Below are 21,689 nucleotides of genomic sequence, written 5' to 3'. Positions count from 1 at the left end.
ATGTGCGTGACAGCTACTCCGAATGAAAACGTGTTCGGCGTTCTCGCAACTTCACTCAATCAAATGTCTTTCAGAAGTTTGCCTTTCTAATTAATATCCTGACCATCCACGCCGATTTGTGACCACTTTGCATAACTCAGCGATAAAATTACATTTTGTTAGTCTTTTACCAATACACTAGGCTCGTTGTTTCAAGAGAATCAGATGAAGATGTTACTCGGGTCATATATAACTGGATGGTTAAAATGAAAAAGTGTTATTGGGGTGTTATGTGATAGAATTCATATCAAACTGAAAGATAAGTTCTATAAAACAGTTGTAAGACCAATAATATCACATGTTAGCGAGTGTCGGGCCGGTAAAGTCCAATATATCCAGAAGATGAATATTGCAGAGATACATATGCTAAGATGGATTGTAGTCATACAAGATTAGGTAAGATTTAACATGATAACCTTCACTAGAAGGTACAAGTAGCACATATTTAATATAAAATGAGAAATCGTTTGAGATGACTTAATATACGGCGTCGACCTACAAATTTACTTGTGTAGATGTGTGAAAGGAATTTTTTTAACAAAATATATGCACCTAAATCTTTTATTTTCATAATATTAGGAGTTCTGAATTTAAACAAATAATATTATTTTATCTAATCAAAGATATTTAACAATTTGAATATTAAATGAATTATGTTAATGAGTTTTTGTTTTGTTCTATATCTTAGATTTTTATTTGTTTAGATATCTTGATTTTTTGTTGCTTTTTTTATGTTTTATTTTTTATACTCCCTCCGTTTCAATTTATGTGAACTCATTTGACTGGACACGACATTTAAGAAAGAGTGAAAGACTTTTGAAACTTGTAGTTCAAAATAACTCTTAAATATTTGTGTGGCTGTAAATCATTTCATAAAGTGAATTTATTTTCAAATTAGGAAAGAGGACATTCATTTTGGCACAGACTAAAAAGGAAATAGGTTCACATAAATTGAAACAGAGGGAGTACTATATATATCTCAATTTTGTTAAAGTATGTTTTATTATATAGTTAGTTCTATCTCCCAATATTTTTAATTACTAATAAAAAAGAAATAAAAGAGAAAAAAATGTGAAAAGGCAATATTAGACACCATCTTCCTAAGTTTTAATCTGGACATTATGGGGTAATTAGAAAATTAGACTCAAAAAATATTCAGAACCTGGGAGGAAAATTCCCGCTCCTTTTTCCCTCTGTTTTTTCCCCCTCTTTTTTTCCTGAGGGCTAAATTCCCTCTCTACTACTCACGAAATTCCAGGGCTCAACTGAATCAATTCACTTTCTTCTATCAACTCAAAATTCCAGGGCTCTATAGAGTAAAACTTTTTCTTATTCCAGGACTGCAATCCGAACAGGAAAGGTATGTACTTCGTAAAACTCTCTTATTTCTCTTTGTTTACTTTCCGATGTCGAGTTCGTACCCGAAACTGGTTGCGATATGCGTGTCAATCTATGTATTATTACAATTATTGGGTTAAATGTTGGTTCAATTCTTTCGTGGGTTCCTTAATTGGTTTCGAGGTCTGATTGGTAAATTAAGTGTCATTATTGTTGTTTGGGGAAACGAGTGTGTGTTTTTGCATTTTTGACAATTAAGGGAATTTTTTATTTTCCTTCTTTTGACAATTAAGAGAAGTTTTTGTTTCTAGGTACTATATGAGGAGGTTTCTCATATTTGCAGCTGTTGTATATTGCAACTGCTGTATCCATGTAAGTATATTAGATGTGGTTAGAAACATGAGTATAATTACGTTAAATTTTGCTTTAAGCTCGGGTGATTGTGGTAGATAATTACTTCTTTTGGTCAAAGAGTAATCTAAAGCAATGGATTTGGTAAGTTATGCATTAACTCATTCATTGGCCAAATATTCTTTTCAGTAAAAGCTCACTTTTTATATAACAGACTTCATGAATTATAGGAAGGTATATCAATTATCACTCTTACGTTAGCAGTACGTTTCTTCTACTTCAGTTTTCCAGTGTTGTTAGCATTCAGCTTTGATGCAAGTTTAACTTATGTTAATCATTGGGCTGATTACAACTTATAATTTATTTGTTCGATTCTAATGTTATTTCGCCTATAGAGGACCTGTATATTTGTTACATAGGTGATTTTCATGAATATATGGCTAGAATTTTTGTTGTAATACGATGGTTTGATTGCTAATTGTTTTTGTTGATTATTTTCTTGGTTTAGCTTTGAGCAGGGAAAGACGAATAACAAACACTTTGGGATGCCTGCTGAAAAACATGGTGAACAGATTGTGAGTTTCAATAAACTAATTCTCATGCTTCTGATTTTCTCAATTTATAATATTCATCCTTTATTTAGCCCAGTATTTTAAGCATTTGCGATTTCAAAAGCTTCTTCTTGAGATTAGTATGGTGCGTTATTAGAGAACTTGTTTAAGTAGTTCAACTTGGAATCTAACACGACAAACTGAAATGTAAAGTGACTTAAGAAACGGGAGATCGTACTGTAAGAGGTCAACTGATTGGAGGATTCATTAATCTTAATGATATGGGATTTAGTGCCAGGACCAGGACTTTTGTGCAGTTATGCATTGCTATCCAACTGTTGCTACCCATTTTGTCAACCAAAAGTTGACAAGCTTATTTTCTTCCTGTAGTTCTTTCTACTAATAATTTTATATGCATGAATCATGGAACCTGCATATCTTTCTACTAATAATTTTATATGCATGAATCATGGAACCTGCATAGAGAAATCTAAGGACTCTTTGAAGTCCAATACATTAGTTTAACCTCAGTGCATGTGTGACGTGCTTCTACTATTGACTCTGCCTCAGTTCTGAAATGAGGGCAAAAGTTAATATCGTCTTGCAGAATAGTTTTGCCGAATGTGTGCTTATTTAAGAACTTTTGAATTTTCTTTTTTGGTGTGGTTAGGAAGGGTGAATTGAAACCATGGATGCAGAGCAACTTAGATAGTATGGTGACCAAGATGGAGAATTTCATTGCTGATTATTATAAGAACATTGAAGACTTCCTATTCTAAGTCAACTTCAAATTTTTTTAACCCATCAATTTATTAGCTAGAGAATAGTAGGATTAATCTTGTAATGAATACATACATTTTTATTATCCTAGCTAGTTGGTCACTATATCAGATATCATAGTTATGATACAAATTTTGTTTAGTTGGATCTGAGTTTGTATTGTTTGTTATTATGGTTATTTTTAATGGAATTTGACTTTGTTATAAGTTGTTCAGTAAAATTATTTATTTAATCCTGATTAAAAATTTTAAATAGCAAAAAAAATTTAATAACAAAAGTATTGTGGTGGAAACAAATTAAATTGTCACTAGTTAATTTCTTTTTTTTTTTAATCATTAACATTGTGGGGGTTATAAACCCCCAATTAAGTTTTTGGAAAAGAACTAAGTATCATATTGGGGGGGGGGGGGGGGGGGGGTCCAAAAATCCCCACAATATTTTTTTTTGAAATAGTAAGATGATATTTTGGAGGTTATAAATTGCCACCGATTATCTCTAAAAACCTCCACAAATTTAAATTTTATTTTGTGGAGGCCGTCGTGGAGGTTTCGAAAAACGGCCACAATAAGACTCGTGGCATTGATAACTGTAGCATTTTCAGAAACCGCCACAATTCTGTTTGTGGGGGTTGGAAACCGCCACCAATTGACTAAAAAACCTCCACAAATTAGGTGTTTTCTTGTAGTGGTTAGATCGGTTTGCAGGAGGAGATGCTGACAAGAGCTCGAAAAATTATGCAATAATTATGTATTTCTTTTTCCTTCTATTTTCTTATGATTAAGGTTTTGGGCACGGAAGATGTGTGTGTTGTATTTTTTTCTTCGTTGTTTATTTTTTGTGCGTTCTCCTTATGAAATTATGAATCCTTTCTGTTATCGCAACTCTGTATTATTTGTTGGGCTCAAATTAATTTCATTTTGGATTTTGTCTTTCTTAAAAATATGTTAAATGTCAATATACATACAAATACTTATGAAGAATAGTTCTAAATTGAGTTAGCATTGCTAAACGCAAAATTTCATAGTTGATTTCAAACAAGAAAGTGAAAAAAGCAAGAACAATAAAAAAGAAACCATGTAGGAATTCACAACTGCATGGTAAACATATAAAACTAGATCTTCTTTTTAAAAATGTTCAAAGTGACTGAAGGACTAGAGTAGAGTTAGTATTAGCTACTCCTAATGAAGATGACCACAAGTGAACTCTAACGGTCTAAAATCTTCTTTAGATTTATTTGTTTTATATTTTAATTTTGGAAAAGGGACAAATATACCCCTGAATTATTGGAAAAAGGCCAAATATATCCCTCATTATACTTTGGGTCCAAATATATTTCTATTGTTATATTATTGGAAAAAAAATACCCCTCCCCCGTTAAAGTTATTCAACGTGGACATCCAATCCTGCTTAGCACTTACATTTGATGAGGTGGATGCCACATGGCATGCCACCTCATCACCCCAAACTCAATTTACCTCTCCCCTCTATTTGTTCTTCCACAACTAAAATTTTCTCCCCCCTCACCACCATCGCCACCACCATGACTATGATCTTCGTGAGATTGTTATGGCATTCATAGAAACTTAAATCGCACAAGATCAAACTTTTTTATTTTACCATCGGTGATTTTAATTGAGAATTTGAGTAGAAAAGATAAATCAATGCTGTAAACATGCATTCCGGTAAAACTGGATGGCTCTCCCATGTTCCGAATTTGTTCTTCCTCTTCTTAGTTCTTCTTTAATCACAACTGTCTCTCTCCTCGTTACACTCAGCATTAGATTTAAAAAATACTTAGAAAAAAGGAAATGGGTCTATTGGTTTCTTTTTTGTATTCATTTTCATCAGTTGCCATTAGCTTTAAAAGTTTATTACCAAGTTTACTAAATGGTTGCTAAATAGTGGAAAGATTAAAATGAGAGAATCACCCCTGTAACCTCATAATTTACCCAGCAGTTGAGTTTGCTGCTGCTACAACAATACCTTTCATTCGGTGGTGGTAATGGTGGCGGAGGGGAAGAAAATTTTAGTGGCGGAAGAATAAATAAAAGGAATAGGTAAAATTGGGTTTGGGGTGATGAGGTGGCATGCCATGTGGCATCCACCTCATCAAGTGTAAGTGCCAAACAAGACTGAATGTCCACCTTGGATAACTTTAACGGAGGAGGGGTATATTTGATCCAATAATATAACGGTAGGAGTATATTTAGACTCAAAGTATATTGAGAGGTATATTTAGACTCAAAGTATAACGTGGGGTATATTTGACCATTTTCCATTTTAATTTTATATTTTTTTTCTCTATAAGGGAGAGACTCCCAAGAAAAACTTAGATATGCATATATTAAATAAATAAATATATTAGAAAAAGACTTTTAAAGGTTGAGGTAAGGTCTCCATACATCTTACCCTTCCCAAACCCCACTTATGAGATTACACTAGGCATGTTATTGAAAAAGACTTCATTATTTCTGTGAAAAAGAACACAAATTTTCTTAAAACTTCTTCAAATTACTGAAAATTTGTGTGCTTGTTAATCAATCATTTTCAGCAGTACTCACCATTGAAATGGCCGAGAATCATGAGCAATAATGGCTCTATCGTTTTAAGAGTTTATAATCCACAAACACATTAAGGGTGTGTTTGGCTTGGAACAAAATATTTTTCAATTTTCTCACGTTTGGTTAATTGAAATGATTTGGAAAGTATTTTTTTTTTTTAAGAAAAACAAGTTCCTTAAAAATGAGCAAAATGATTTCTCTAACGGAAGTAGGCAAAACAAGTTTTAAAAGTGACAATATTTCAAGTTCATTATCTCCTCCCCACGCACCCCCAGCTCCCACCCCTTCTCATCCTACTCCCGTCGCCCCCAAACCCCTGATCGATCCCCATCCCATCCTATCTCAACTCATATTGTTTTCATTTTTTTTTTTTTTAAATTTCCAGAATAAGTGTCTTGGGATGTTGTATACCATTTTATGCAAACACAAAAGTAGTGGAGGGCTAGACCATACCCAGATATACATACACAGATTGAAAGCAATCTAGCTAGTAGAGAATGTTACACCTAGTTAGCTATACATTCTCTAATATATATTGTTATTTACACAGTTTAGCTCACAAAAAAGTTAGCATTGTCATATATAATCCTTATGCTAGGCATCTGTCTTTGATCTAAAGTAAAGCTCCCAATGGCTCCTCTTGGCATTTGTTGTAAGTTCTGGATGATAAGTTGGTTGTCCAGAGTAGCAGCATGCTTAGCTAAGGAGTCTGCAACTTGGTTCCCCTCTCTATAGCAATGCTTAATAGTTATCTCTTGTTGCTGAATCATTTCAACTGTTTCTTCCACAATTTCTTTGATGATTAGATTACTAGTGGTCTTGTTTTTCAACATTTCCACTACAATCAAAGAGTCTGATTCAATACAACAATGTCTATAACCATTATATTGAATCCATTTATTAGCATGTCTAATTGCTATAGCTTCAATCATGTTGTGATTTGTACCTTTGACGGGAATTGCAAAAGCATAAATCAGATTTCCCCCTTTATCTCTTGCTATACCTCCAATTCCGCCTTTGTTTGAATGCTCAATATAGCTCCCATCAAGGTTAATTTTGATCCTCCCAATTGATGGCATATCCCATATCACCTTTTGGATACTTGCTCTTAGTTTAAGCTTTTCCACAGTTTCACATAGTTGATGCCACTGTAGATTCGATTTAAATTTGAGAAATGCTTTGTCCGTTGCTGCTTTAATATACTATAGTGTTTGTTGCTGCATTCTTCTGAATTAAAATCTTCTTTGGTCACCATATTTGTAAGAACATCTTGTTGTCCATATCAACCAACAAATGATAATTGGTATTTTTTTTATCAACATATTGTGCATTTCATTCTTTGTTCTGGTCTGCCACTAATCATGAAGAAAAACTTTAGCAGGCTTGATCTGGGATTTGATTCCTAGAGGTTATGCAAAGTACTTCTATAGGAACATTGCAGGATCACTCTCAAAGAAGAAGTGTTGGATAGTTTCTGGCTAAGCATTGATACAACATAAGCAATCCACTGGCATATCTACAAACCTGCAAATAGAGTTATTAGTGAAAGGTAGCTTACTTTTAATGAGTCTCCAAGTAAGAAAAGAGAATTTAAAAATAATATAAAGCTAGGCATAGACAAGGTGATGTGACACCTCTCTATGACCAAGGATCCTATTTATCTTTTTTCTCCTTTTTTTTTGGCATTTTATATCATTTATTCAATTATGTTATTTTAAATGTCATCTCTATAACTCACACCCATTTATTTTCATTGCTTTTACTCTTAATTAGTATTAGTAAATTCACAATTCCCATGCCATTCACGCTCATCTAACTTTTTACGTTACCTACTTTATTATGCTCTTTAAACCACACTAATTGTAGAAAATACTCATATTTATGTGGTATGTTAAAAAGTCCAATAGTCACCTTTTTAATGGACCAAACCTGATTTGTAACTTCCTTTTTCCCTTGCCAAAGTAGTGCACAATATCATTTTCCTATGTTATGAATCCTCCTGATCCTCACCATTTTTCTCCATCCATTCTCTATGTATGCGTTTTTATATTCAATATTTTGTTTATTTTTCATTTGTATTCATTTAAAATATTGATATCTACTCAACCCTAACTTTTGATGAAGCTTAGGATCTTTGGTGCAGGTGTAAGCAGTGATGCTATAAGTTTTATAGTTGATGTCGTGGTAAGAGAAGCAGCCTAAACTTCTGCAAGTGGTATTAGATTTTCAAGTAGTAAAATTATTATCTCTTACATGCATTGAGATTTATTTATGTGAAATTGATATGTTCCTAATCAATTTGTGGTTTGATTTTTTAAGAGTTAAAAAAAATTGTATTATGTTTTTACATAATAAATCATGTCTTTGTCCGATATATATTGATTTATACTCGCACCATGATGCATGAGTATCACCGGCCATTGCTAAATTAACGGCAATGAAATACAAAGGGAATAGCTGCAGAAATATCAAAAACTAATTAGTAGAATCTTCTACTAAGAGAACGATTGCGCAAAAGCATAGTGTGTGGTCATAAGGTATAAATTCGAATGCGGTTCAGCACTCACTTGCTAATAAGTCACGACTGAAATCGTCTTATTAAGTTTTCTTCAAAAACTATTATCGCGGCACTTCCTGATTAATTGTTGCAGAATAGTTTGTTTGGCTACATTGTTTCATACAAATGAGATCAAGAATCTGATTTAGATTACTTACGAATGCATAGATAAGTTTGATTTTATTTATAATTTGAATATTTTCTTGGAGATCATGTAGATATCCTCAACTTTCTCCACTGTCTTTTGAACACTCTAGCTTAAAAAATGATCATCTAGACACTTTCAAAATTTATGTGTCAATTCAGGTGTGTCTAAATGTGCATTCTCAAAGTTTGAGTGTGTATGTGTCAATTGTGGTCAAGTTAAGGGCTATCTATTCTTTATGCCTTACTTTTTTTTTTTATTAATCTTTGTAATATAGGTTAAATAAATTCAGAAGCTCAAACTTTTTAAGCCGTATAGACGACCTTTTAACAAAGGCCATTCATGAAGAGGTTACAACTTCAGCTACATTGTAAAGCCAATATCACTATGTTAATCAAGCTGTCTACAAAGTAAAATATTATATTTGTGATAATAAGCTTATAACGGAAAAAAAGAAAAGCTTATAGAATTAATATGCATATGCTTATAAATAAAAATTAAGGGTAATCAATCTCTTTTTTTTTTTTTTAAAGCAACCACTAAGCAGCTGCCTAGTGGCTTTTATTTTATTAATAAAAAACTTAGTCAATCCTTTAAATCAAAGCACCAAACGACCATCCAAAATGGAAATTCAACACAACACAAAAGGAAAATAGATCTAGATTCTTCTTCTCTTATATGCACAGATCTAGTGGAGAATTGCACCAATTTTCTTCACACTCTGATTTCACACCTCCATTGAAGCTCAGCTCCACAGCTCCTCAATCTTCAAACCCAGGTATTGTTCTATTCCTTCAAGTAGTTGTGTAGACTTGCACTAGTAGGATTTCCCCCTTTGTAATATGAGAATTGATAGCCCTTATGACACATTTCCAGTAGTTTTGATTTGATTTCTGCTTACTTGAAGAAATCCCCCTGTTTGTTGTGCAAAAAAACTAGCTTCAGCTTCCACATTTACATTGCTTTGAGACTACACTGTTGAATGGAATGTTTGTGTGTCTTGATTAAGTAGCTCTGCAAAAAACCCGTAGTCGACCCCATTTATATGTCCCTCAAAGCTCTCACTAGAGACTTGGTTAACAACTACCTTGAGAATTTCTCTAAGTTCTGCAAAAAAGATAACCTAACCAGGATATACAATCTCTAACTCCACAGTATAGTGCTTCAGCTAGAATTCCACTCTTCTAGGTGCCAATCCAATGCTTTTAAAGCTATAGTGAGTGTTGCTTCTCAATTATTGCTAACTCTTCAGTGGAATGAGCCTAAGATAATACCACACACTGAAAAGATTTGCAATAATTAAGTTACAACACTACACATGTATTCCATTGGAATTGGTATTCTTTGCGTTTCTAATCCTAAGATTTGGCACCTGCTGCTTGTCCAAGTTGAGAATCTTCCTCCCTGCACAAGGCAGTTCAGAAAATGAATTAAATTCCTTTGTACCTGCAAAATCAAAAGAAATGTTAGTTAAACAATCAGCCAGACTGTTTCCTTCTCTATAGACATGGTGTATTATCACATTGAAGTTCTCCATTAAACTCCTAATTCTGCCTACTTCTGTGATAATGCACCATGGAATCTGCCACTGCCCTTCCACCACATTCTTCACCAATAATGAATTTGTTTCCACAATTAAAGGATGGATATCTCTATCCACACAATACCTCAGGCCCTCCAACATAGCTTTTGCTTCAGCTACAACATTAGTAGTATCACCAATCACAGCACATTTGGCAAATACCAAATCTCCCTCCCAATTTCTTACACAAAATTCATATGAACTAGGTCTAGGATTCCCCCTTGATGCTCCATTAGTATTACACTTATACCACCTTTCATATGGAAGCTTCCAATACACCACGTTAGTAATAATTCTGGGCTGAATATTCTCCAAACAATTAATTAGATCAGGCCATAAAAAAGGAACATTAATCAGCCATGGAAATCTCAACCTTGTAAGAAAGTATAAGTTATTATTCACTTCATGTACCACCCTTCTAAAACTCACCTTACCACCATGCCTTATTGTGTTTCTCCTTTTCCATAACTGCCATGTGATCATTGCTGGGATAGCTTGAATGATAGCTTTAATCCTTTCATCACAATTCACGGTCCATACTGCTTTGATTGTCTGGTGAATTTGTACCATATTTATTTACAGTCTTGCTGCCTCTGTAAATAACTTCGACACCGCTATTGCAAAAGAGCTTGTTAAGAATAAATGTTCCATAGTCTCTTGTTATGGTACTCTACAGCAATAGCATCTAGAAATTACAGATATTCTCATTCTCATTAAATTATCATCAGTACGAATTATCCTTTTCCATAGCTTCCACATAAAAAATGAAATCTTAAAAGGAATCCCTTTAATCCACAACTGTTTGAAGATCTCTTGAACTTGTCCTCTATGTCTCATTAGTTCCCATGCACTGTTAATCGTAAACTTCCCAGTAGTTGTTAGCATCCACCAAGGTCTGTCCCAAACTCCATGCAGCTGCCTTATTTTAATTTCTGAAAGAATATGCCCTACTATTTCTTCTGGAAAATTCTGTTGCAATACAGATTCTTTCCATTCTCCTCCTTCAATCAACTCTGCTACATCTTCAAGATTCTCATTAATAGGATAATCATTTGGCACCATATGATATAAAGCCCCTAACTTAGTCCAATTCTCATACCACACATTGACAGATCCACCTTTGATTTCCCACCAGATTTCATGCTCCATGGCCTCTTGCTTCTAGCATTTTCCTCCACACTTGTGTTCCTCTTTTCTACTGAATTAGAGTGGGTGTCACTTTTTTGGAGTACTTGTTCCACATATAGTTTGCCCATAATGAACTACTGATTTTGAATCTCCACCACAACTTGGCAAATAAAGAATTAGAGACATCAAACAGAGATTTAAAACCTAAACCTCCTTCCTGGATAGGTAAACACACATCATGGCATGCCACCTAATGTCTAATCCTCCCTTCTTCCTTATTGATCCAAAAAAATCTTGCAAAAATCTTATGAATCTTATTTAGAACACACTTAGGAGGAGCTAACACCGACAACAAATGTATAGGCATAGTTTGTAAAACACTCTTGATAAGAACAGCCTTACCCCAGAAAGATAACAGTTTACCTTTCCAAGAGTGCAATCTACCTTTTATCTTTTTGATCAGTTCAGTATAGTACATCTTTTTCTTCCTAGTGTGAAAAATGGGACACCCTAAGTAGGTAAAAGGGAACGGCCCTCTAGAAAAACCTGTAGTGTTTGCCACTGACTGAACAAGAGCACCTCAAACCTTAGAGTACATATAGAATGAACTCTTCTCCTTATTAATAAGCTGACCAGAAGTCTGCTGATACTGATACAACACTCCCATGATACTTTGAAGTGATTCTGGATGGGCTGAAGTGAAAATGATGCCAAGTGATTTAAAGGATAAGACCACTTAGGTATTCCATATCCAATATAATTAGCCCCATCACACACTGAATTTAGAGCCCTAGATAGAACTTCTGCTGATAAAATGAATAAGGTAGCGGAAAGAGGGTCACCCTGTTTCACTCCTCTTGAGGAATGGAAAAAACCAGTGGCCTGTCCATTCAGAAGGACTGAGTACCAGTTGTTAGATAACAACCTCCAGATCAGATTTATGAAATGCTCTACAAAGCCCATAGATCTCAACACATGCAATAAATATTTCCAAGACACCCTGTCATAGGCCTTAGTCATGTCCAACTTCATCACCACATTAGCAGGCTTACCTCTGATTCTAATATCTGAGACTATTTCATGTGTTAGGAGAATATTCTCAAAAATACTCATTCCTTTAACAAATCCTAACTGATTTGATGAAATTAATGCTGGAAACATCTTTTCCATCCTCCCATGTACCACTCTAGATATCACTTTATTAATGAAATTAGACAAACTGATTGGTCTCATATCTGAAAAAGTCTGAACAAGTTGCTTTTTAGGAATGAGAACCAGGTTTGTATGAGTGATAGATTTAGGGAGTTCAGCACCATCAAAAAATGACAACACCACAACATATACATCGTTCCCTACAATTTCCTAGCATTCTTGATAGAATCTACCTGTAAACTCATCAGGTCCTCCAGCGTTGTCACCATTTAGAGCAAAAACTGCCTGCTTGACCTTTTCTTTTAAGGGATATGAGCATAAAGTCATATTATGCTCATGACTGATCATAGAAGGGACATGCCTCAATATTTCAAAATTTGTTGTGTCCCCTTCTTGAGTAAACTGGTTCTGGTAAAAATTCATCGCTTCTGCCTTGATATTCTACATGTTATCTAACCAGATCCCATTTCCATCATGTATGCCTGTCGCTTGTAATTTCTTCCTCTTTCCAGTAACATAGTTATGGAAAAAGCTAACGTTTCTGTCTCCTTCAGTGTACCAGGTGAAACCAGACTTTTGTTGCCAGTATTGCTCTTACAGGCTTAAATACTTTTTCAGTTCTGCTTGGGCCTTTTGAAGGACAATTCTGTTTATGACACTAGGATCCTCTTCAAACAATGCTTCTTTTATCTTCACAACTTCATCCTTGATTTCTAGCTGTTTGAAAATATCTGCATAAGTTTCCCTACTCCACTTTGAAAGTGCACCCTTCAAGTTTTTGAGCTTCTATTTAAAAACCAAAAAAGGTGAATCAGCAAAAGGTGTTCTCCAATTCTGAACAACCACCTCTTTGAAAGATTCATGCTGAGTCCGGAAATTAAGAAACCGAAAGGATTTCACAAAGTTGATAGCTTCCTCCCCACAAGACAGGATTAGAGGAGCATGCTCTGAACCTATTTTTGATAGATGCTCAACTTCTATTTGAGGGGAAGTACTCTAAAACTGACAGTTTACCACAATTCAGCCTAATCTTTTAAAAATGCAGTCCCCTGCTAACATACCATTCCACCATGTGAAAGGACTCTCTCAAATCCCATGTCAAATAAACCACAAGAATTAATACAATAAGCAAAATCTTCACACCCAGCCAAGGTAACAGGAAGCCTCCCCAACTTTTCCTCTTCAGACAATATAACATTGAAGTTCCCTCCTACCATCCATGGCAAATTCATTCTTGATGCAATATAATAAAGATTATTCCAAAGAGCCAATCTCTCCCCTTCAGTGCACTTGACATAAACAAAAGAAACAATTATGTCTTTACCAATGTCTTGGAGGTGTAACTTCAAAGTAATTTGCTGTTCAGTATCTAATAAGATCTCCCAATGTACTGCATCATCCAAAAATACCCATATTTTACCATTTATGTTAGCAATAACAGTCTCTATGCCAAGTCTCCTCCTATACTTCTGCAAGTGTCTACAGTTTTGGAAAGGTTCCATAAATGCCACTATAGAACACTTAAATTGTCTTTGTAACATGATTAGTCTCTGAAAAGCCTGTTGAGTATTAACAGACCTAATATTCCATATAAGGGACTTAATTATCATTTATTCTTTGAAGTTGCACCTCTCTTTGGTAACACCCTCTTGGGTGGTACTGCTTCCTGGATCTTTGATTTCTATAGTGACCTTTTGATAGGTTCTAGGATTGATCCCAGTTCCCTGCTCCCCCTCTAGCTGTACTGATTGCTCTGTTGCTAGTATTATTTCTTCCTCTGTTATTTTGTGAGCCACTATTTCTTGTGACTTATCATTTGGATTTTTTTGACTGCTTTGCAATATAACTTGTGTCTGTTCTGCTTCTTATGTGCATGTCATTGAAACCTTTGTTGATTCATTTGGAACCGGTGACACTTCTATGTCCTTGCCTGCTTCTTTTTCTGCAATTACAAGCATATTCTGATCATCAGGGGGGTCCCATTTCTCTTCTGTACCATCTGACAATTCTATTTGTTGCTGATCTTTAACTGTAAAGTTATCACCACTCTCCATCTCCTCTGGAAATTTAGCACCATCAGAGTTCAAAGATTCTCCTTGATAATCCTCACCATGATGAGTCTTCATTGTTGTGAATGACACCTTCATTATTGATTCTTGACTTAGTATTGTTCCTTCTTCTGTATCCTGTAGCTACTCACTGCTATCTCCCCAACTTTTTTCATCTGTATGCTGCCTCAATTCCTCCTTCTGATGGTCATTTATATTATCCATTGCATGATTGTAGTGCGTTATCCCCTTATCCTCCTTATATGTCTTCTTATCAAATGAGATTTCCACCCAAGATTTGGAACTTTTCTTTTCAGTGACCTCTTTTCCTTTTCCTTATGTTGAGCCAGTAGATTGTCATTAGTTTCCACTGCTTTATGAAAATTACTGCTAATTTGGGTTTCAACAGTTTCTTGTAACTTTCCATCCCCTTGGGCCAATGTAACTATTGCCTGTACCTGCTGATTATTCCTCTTTTCTGTACTTTCTTTGCATCTGCATTATTAGTGTTGGTAGTAGTTGTTTCTTTCCCTTCTTCTACTAACTTTTCCAGTTTTTTTTCCTTCATTCAATGCAGGTAACTCATCTTCTGGATTTGAAAACTCACCCCCTTGAACGGGTTGTATAGCCTTGGCTTCCTTTTCTGATATCAGCTCATCTCCTTTGATCCTTGGATCTATTTCCTGTACCTGCTTCGTTATCCACCTTGATTGCAACTTCAATTTTTGTACTGCTTGCAACTGTTTCTGTATGTTCCCCATCTTCTACTAACTGTTTGTCTTCCTTCTCTGCAGCTACCTCTTTCTCTTGATTTGACAAAGCAGTAAATTAATTGCTAGTTTGTACAACCATGGTATTATCCACTTGCTTCCCTTTTTCTCCATTCATACCCTTCTTATTAGTCATTGTTGGAGGATTTTGCAATCTGTTATCCTTAATAGGATTCTAAGTTCCAGTGTTACCTAGCAACCTTCCACTAGAATGCATTTTTGTTGAATTATGATTTCCCTTTTGCATAAATTTCCCAGCATTCTTGTGTTTGCCTTCGTCCTTCTCTTTATGTTTTTGAATCTCCTCAACATTCATGTGTTTACCTTCTTCCTTATCTTTATGCTGGTGTTGTTGCAGCTCTTTAGGTTTCCTTTCTTTATTTCCTTGTGTGGGAATATTAATATCCTCCTTTTCCTTTTTGTGTGCCAGTTCTAGATTGATTACCCTACATTCCTGCTCATTATGACCTTGCAGTTTACATTCTCTACAGTACTTTGGAAGATAATCGTAACGAAGCTTCACCTGCACTGTCCTCACTTCCCCAATACATTCATCTTCAATATCCATCCTGACAGAATTTGAAAGATCTACCATTAAATCCACTAAAACTTTGACCCTAGCACAACTAGGTCTGGTTTTATTTATAGTTGCCATATCCAATTGCACTGGTCTTCCAACTGCTGAAGCAAGAGTAAATATAGATTCATTCACAAAATAAGTAGGGAAAAGATTTGGAAATGAAATCCATGCCATAGCCTTGGACGTCTCCTCATCAATTTTAAACTTTGAATCATATATTAGCGGTCTCATTTGATATGAATATCCCTCGTTATCACTAATATAAAAAATTGGTGTGGAAGACAGATTCACAAAATCTTCAAACAAAGTACATCTGATAAGTACATGCCGATGGCGGAAGTATCCAATTCTGTATTCACCTTTTATTCCACATTGTGCAGGAATAATTTTGCGAAGTTGATCCAAGTCCGGCCATCCATAGGAGAATTTTCCAACCACTACATATTGGAGTTCCTCAATGACATTCATACGAGCGACTTCTTCTTCAGTCCACTTCACATATGGTACTCCATGAAGAAAAGTGATCTTCTTTATTTCAATTGATGGACCAGATTGTGTAATATTTTGCATGGAAGCATTCATCACTGTAGGTTATAATAGATTTGCATAGCTATTCTCATTTGGTTGTATAAGGGTTCCCTCCTAGTGTATAGTCACCTGCTGGTCAGCCCACCGGTGGACTGACCAACGGCCGTTGAGGCCATGACCGACTAGGTTGACCTACGTACTAGGGTTTTGCATGAAAATAGGAAGTGAGAGAAGAGAGAGTTTTTTTATTGCACCTCAATCAATCTCTTCTTAAAAAATTACAATTTTTTTTTTTTTTTGCATGAATCCTAATATAATATTTAGTTTCTTATCTTTGCTGTCTTCCTTTTTTCATTTTCAAATATAAGTTACCTAAACAACTTAAAATGCTAAGACGTTCATGATGAAGGTAACACCATTCTTTATGCATGTAACAACAATTATTAGACGTCATCTATCCCGCAACTTTTCAATATTATCTCTTTCTTATGTTTCATCAATTTTTATTTTTGAAGTTTAAATAGCCAATTATAATGGGTTTATATTTATATTGAAATGTTTTCCACAAATACTTTCAGACAAAATTTTATATAGAATGTTAAAAGAATTATAAAGAGACGATAGAATCATGAACGATATTGGATTAGTATTTTCTTTTATGAAAAATATGACGTTAAAATGATTATTTATATACATGATAATTTAATTCTTCTCTTTGTCTAGATTTATAAGCAAAATTAATTATTAACAAATACATAATTTTTTATTATTTTTAATGACCGCGCGAAGCGCGGATAACTTCACTAGTTTAAAAGGTATGCCAAGCTTTGAAAATCGAATGATCCTTAGGCCTGTGAACTTTGATGCCATTCCAAGCATTTTTGTTGCTGTAAACTCCATCATCTGATGGTTCCCATATGAGATAGTCATTCCTAGTATTAGATCCAATTTTGATGGTACCGATATGTTGGCACAACCACTCTGGAACAATAGCACTCAATCTCTGAATATCCCATTCATTGTTTATGATGAAAATTCCAATCTTGGTGCTGCTAGAATGAACATTGTTAGGACAGTATTGAGCAATTGCTCCATATTTATTCCAGTTATCCCACCAAAAACTGCATTGTCCATTTTGAATACTCCATTTCATACAAGGTTCGGCTTTTTCTCTAATCTGTGTCAAAGATTTCCAAATATGAGAATTACCAGATACCCAGACTTTAGAGACAGGATGAGCTCTTATACAGTATTTAGCCTTAGTGAACCTCGCCCACAAAGAATTTTGACGTCTAAATCTCCACCACTTCTTGATATTCAGAGTTTCACAAATGTCTGCCTTTTTTCTAATACCCACTCCACCTTCCTCTTTTGGAAAACATAAATTCTCCCAAGAGGACCAATGATAGTTTCTCTTGTCATTACTGGATCCCCAGAAGAACCTTGCAAAATGCTTTTCCATCAATAAAATAGTACCCTTAGGAGGACTCAAAGCAGTTAGAGTATAAATAGGTAATGATTGTAATACACTCTTAATCAGCACAATCTTTCCCCATGAGAAAGCATATTGCTTTGCCATCCACTAAGTCGTTTGATCACTTTAGATAACATCTTCTCAAAATACGCTACTCTTTTTCTACCAATATATATAGGGCATCCCAAATATTTAAAAGGAAACTGTTTATCCAGAAAACTAGTAGCTTCTTTAATATTGTTTATCTTTCTAGGAGCAGTGCCAACTGTTGTAAGGAAAAAACATTTATCCTTGTTCATCTTCTTTCCTGAGCTCTTATTGTACCAATGGATCTGTTTCATGATCATTTTGAGTGACTTGGAATTTCCACTTGAGAAAATTACAATATCATCTGCATAAGACAAATGGTTAATAACTGCACCAGTATCTAACATAGAAAAGGGCAACAAGTGTTCACTATGTATCAGATTGTTAAGAAGTATAGGTAACACTTCTGTGCCAATAATAAAAAGAGAAGGGGAAAGAGGATCTCCCTGTTTTAGGCCTTGTGATGAAGTGAAGAAACCATTCTCTGTGCCATTGATGATGATAGGATACCATACATTAGAGACAATTCCTATAATAAGTTTTGTAACTTCCTCAGAGAAACCAAATTTTCTTAACACTACATAGATACAGGGCCAAGACATTATGTCATAAGTCTTTTCCTTGTCAAGCTTAATCACCACATTTCCTTCTTTGTTTTTGTTTTTGATGTTTTGCACAATTTCTTGAGCTAACTGGATGTTCTCAGTTATGAGCCTACCTTTCGAAAACCCACTTTGATTCTCAGAAATCATAAGAGGTAGCATAGGATTCAGTCTTCTAGAAATCAGCTTGGTAATGATCTTGCTAGTAAAGTTGCTAAGACTAATAGGCCTGAATTTTGTGAATTACTGGGGCATTCTATCTTAGGGATAAACACAAGAATAGTATGTGAAAAGAATTTGGTCAGTTTTCCTTTCAGGAAGAAAAACCGAACAAATTCTACAACATCTTTCTTTATAATATCCCCACAATAATGGTAGAATTTTCTAGAGAATCCATCAGTTCTAGCAGCACTATTGGTACTCATATTCATGACAACATCTTTGACCTCATCTTCCTTAGGGCATTTAATCATAAAGTTGTTATTTCATCAGAAATGCAAGTAGGGATACACTCCATAATACTGGGATCCATGTTAGGTTTCTTCAGGTTGAAAAGCTTTTCAAAATGTTTCAAAGCACATCTAGCAATCTTATCATCTCCAGAAATCCACTTCCCTTTCTTGTTTTTAATCCTATGTAATTGCAGCTTTCTTCTTCTTCTTTCTCTAATCCCATAGTGGAAATACTTGGTATTACTATCTTCCTCCTCAAACCACCTAATCTTTGACTTTTGTTTCAAAATACTATCCTGTCTGTTAAGCCAGGAAACATACTCAGCATGCCCTTTGTTCAACTCTTCTCTACAAACCTCTGATCTACTATTAAGGTTAATCTCCTCTAAGAAGTGCATCTTATCTTCCCTTTCATCAGTGTTCTCATGAACATTACCAATTTCATCTCTGGACCATTGAGAAAGTTTTCTACCAAGATTTTTCAGCTTCTGTTGAAGCCTCCACATAGGATTACCATTTACATTAATACTCCATTCAACATCTATAATATCTTTAAAATCCTCCTGATCAGTCTAGAAATCTAAAAACTTGAAATATTTCTTACCATTAGTACTCCATTGCCACACCTAAAAAGCATAGGTCTGTGATCAAATCCTACTCTAGAAAGGTGCATAATAGTATTACAATTGTATTTTTGAGCCTATGAGTCATTTTGTAAAAACCTTGTCTAATCTTTTTCAAATCATCTTACTTGGTCTTCTATTATTACACCAAGTATAGTTCGAACCTATATAGCCAATATCAGACATGCCACATGAGTCCATACACTCTGCAAAGTCAAAACTGTTAGTATTTCTATGTGGCCTGCCCCCAATCTTCTCTTCAGGGTGAAGGATGACATTGAAATCACCCTCAATACACCAAGGAATGTTAATTTTGTTGTTCAAATCTTCCAAACTACACCAAACATCAACCCTTTCTGTAGCAGTACACTTTGCATAAACAGCAGTCACATAGAGATCTTGACTATTATTATTTTTCTGAATTTTCAAGGTAATCAACTGATCTTAGTTCTTAGTGATAGATACAATGAAACTATCCCTCCAGAAACACCAAATCTGTCCATTGGAGTTGGTAATGCAGTTGTTGAAACCCAAAAATCTTTTATATCCTTCAGCTTTATTTTTGTGCACCATAGGTTCTGAGATAGCAACCATATCTACTTTGTATTTGTTAACCAATCTTTTAAGTCTATGAATAGCCTTCTTGGATCTTACCCCCTTTATGTTTCATGTGATTGTCATAGAAAACATTTAGACATTTTTGGTTTTTTCCCTCTCCCCTTTACAGGACAGAGTTTTCAATTTGTTGTCGCTTTTCCCTTTTTTCTCTGTTTGCTTCTTCCCCTTCTTCCTGGAGGTAATCCATTTCTAAAACACACCTCTTTGTAATGTGGTTTTTTTTCCTGACTTTCATCTTGATGAGCCTCATCTGTCTCTTGACCCTCTGATGTCTATTGTTGTCGTCACCCAGTTTGTCTTCAACAGTCTCTTCTATAAGTTATTGAGTAATGTAATTGTCTACAATGTTGTCATTGAGGTGCACAACTAAGTTAGTGCCAGGGTGGTTTTCAATAGCAGATGGTAAACTGTAAGACTGATTAGAATTTATGGATATTTCCTTGGTATTGTCTCCTATTCCTTCAGATTTTTCTCCCTCATTTCGTTCCATCTCCACCCTTTCTAGGTTCTTTTGAGTTCCAGGATCAATATGCAGCAAATTATTAGATTCCTCTTGTATTATTTTTATATGTTGCTCGTTTTTCAAATTAGGTTGTCTCTCAGATTGAATGGTTTGCTCTTCAACTTCTTTTTCCTTTTCTTCTTTACTCTTCTCCTTGCTAATCTTGATCTTGACATTGGTTTTCTTCTTAGGGATCTTCTTTTTCCTTTTCTTTCTTATTTTATCCAATTTTTCCTTGAGAGCTGATTGATCTTGTTCTTTAGTCCTTTTTTGGTTGCTCTTTTGATCTTCCTACTTCTTTTCTCAATTTTGATATCTCCCTTAGCAACAACATCACCAGTTCCCTTATGCTCTTTGTTCACCTCTTTTCCTTGGTCTCTTATTTTGTCCTTGTTGTTGCCCTCATTATTTTGATTCTCATTGTCATCATCTCCATTTTTAGTAATCTCCTCATCCTCATTTTCTTTGATATCTTTCCTATCTTCCTAGATTTGGTTGCTCTATTCAATGTTTTCCTTCTCCTCCACTTTTTTTCTCCACCTTTCTACATTGCAATATAGAATATCCCAATATTTTGCAATGGCTACAAAATTTGGGCACATTTTCATACTCAATCCTTTGATAGAAGCCTTTTCTAAGACAAGAGAAATCTTCAGATCCCACAAAAATGAAAGTTATCTTTTTTTTTGGTAAGCTTCACCTCCACTTTGACCTTAGCCATACTAGGCCTTGATCTGTTTTCCGTAGCTACATCCATAATCAAAGCATTACCAATAGGCGGTGCCACTATTTGCTTTACATAATTCCATATGTGAAAATGGAATGGTATTCCGGCAACAGTGCCCAAACTGGGACTATCAATGAATCTCCTCCGGCTTAAAATCTGGTGTCCACTTCTCTAGCCCCATAACTTGGCCCTCTATTTCAATTGATCGTTTATACCACAAAGTTTTGAAATCAATTCCATTTGAAAAATCTAAGAAGACAATTCGACGATCAAAAACTCCAATAGTAACCTTACCTCTAATCGCGACTTTTTCTGGAAAACGGGCTCTTAATTTCTCGATTTGGGGGCGGGTTCTAACGAATTCTCCCACAAGTGTGAACTTACATTCATCTGCCATATCACCATAGAATTCATTGGTCTTGAAAAGAGGTTCCAGTGCTTCGTTGTGATTAGTATAATTTGCCTTAATTGCTAGATTCCCAAATCGCTTTTGG

This window comes from Lycium barbarum, chromosome 7 (genome assembly GCF_019175385.1).
Source record: "Lycium barbarum isolate Lr01 chromosome 7, ASM1917538v2, whole genome shotgun sequence".
NCBI lineage: Eukaryota > Viridiplantae > Streptophyta > Magnoliopsida > Solanales > Solanaceae > Lycium > Lycium barbarum.
This window is presented reverse-complemented; position numbering follows the sequence as displayed.